The sequence below is a fragment of the Nematolebias whitei genome, chromosome 18 (assembly GCF_014905685.2).
Source record: "Nematolebias whitei isolate Nwh7 chromosome 18, NemWhi1, whole genome shotgun sequence".
Taxonomy (NCBI): domain Eukaryota; kingdom Metazoa; phylum Chordata; class Actinopteri; order Cyprinodontiformes; family Rivulidae; genus Nematolebias; species Nematolebias whitei.
The window spans coordinates 710,765-712,313 of NC_056515.1; the positions used below are offsets into that span (position 1 = coordinate 710,765).

The window sequence follows — 1,549 nt, forward strand, 5'->3', positions numbered from 1 at the left end:
ATTGTAACCTGGATTAAAAGTGTGAATTATTGTAACCTGGATTAAAAGTGCGGATTATTGTAGCGAAGCCTTTGTCTTCAACCATCGACAGAGGTCTCATGTCAGTGACGATCATGTTCAGGATGTTTCAGTGAAGACAGCTGCTGCTGTGGTGTCCATGATGTCTGTCCATCATGAAGTGTTGTTGTTGTTTGTTGTTGTTTTCTGGAATGAGACAGTAAATATGTATTATATCATAATTTACAGCAACTCAAGAAATGCCTTGTTTCACTTACAGTGTTAGGTTCAGGCAAAAGTAGCTAAAAGAGCAATTAAACACACACACACACACATATATAAAATACTTAATTACACACATTTGAGTAGATGTAATAAATTACTTTAATTCCTGTTTAAATGCAATTCATCCTGCCATACCTGCAGTGTCTTCAGACTTTGCCAGCAAATTAAAAGTTGAAGCTTAATCATTAAATGATTATCTTTGTGTTAGATTTATTTATAATCACATTTAAACACTGCTTGTACCAATTACATTAAATAAAAAGTAACACACGTTCTCTATCACCGTCATTAATCAGATAAACAAACAAACAGCTTCATCTATCAGACAGACTGACGTTACGTTTTCTCTCTTGAAACAGAACAATGTGTTAAATTGTAGAGACTCACCTGCAACACACGAGTTGGGAGTGAGACATGTTGTATCTGCTGAAGCTCCTTCCTCCTCCTCGTGACTCCGACATGTTTACGTTTATCTCCGTGGTTCTCTCATGTCCTGTCGGCGATTTTCAAAGCTGCATGTTTCTCATTTTTTATTTTGGTGAAGTTCTCCCACACTTTGGAGGATTTGGGTTGAACAGTTTTCGCTGCATCGGTCATTTATAAAATTTACTTAATTTGCTTTAAAACAGACTCTGCTTTGCTCCCCCCTCGCTCTGTTCAACTCGCACTGCAGTTTTTTCTTCTTCAAACTTTATTCAGTCAGTCAGCATTGACAATGAACTGCCCGTGAACAAAATGACTCAGCAGCGCCGTGTAAGACGTATAATCGCGCGACACAACAAATCGATAACGAAATTCATTACCAACGCTTTTAATCATCGATTTTTATCGATTTTATCGATTCGTTGTTGCAGCCCTAATGCGAATGACAATAAAGATACTTGAACTTATGACCTTGGGGTCTGTCACCATGGTAACTGATGACCTTGGGGTCTGTAACCATGGTAACTGATGACCTTGGAGTCTGTCACCATGGTAACTGATGACCTTGGGGTCTGTAACCATGGTAACTGATGACCTTGGAGTCTGTCACCATGATAACTGATGACCTTGGAGTCTGTCACCATGATAACTGATGACCTTGGAGTCTGTCACCATGGTAACTAAAGACCTTGGAGTCTGTCACCACGGTAACCGATGACATTGGGGTCTGTCACCATGGTAAGTGATGACCTTGAGGTCTGTCATCATGGTAACTGATGACCTTGGAGTCTGTCACCTGGTAACTGATGACCTTGGGGTCTGTCACCATGGTAACTGATGACCT

At 40.0% G+C, this 1,549-nt stretch overlaps 1 protein-coding gene across 1 annotated transcript in view; it reads right to left on the bottom strand.

The window, feature by feature from the left end:
• Window positions 1-1,549, bottom strand: part of c18h18orf54 (chromosome 18 C18orf54 homolog) — a 63,751-nt gene that overhangs the window by 26,933 nt on the left and 35,269 nt on the right. The window lies entirely within an intron of this gene.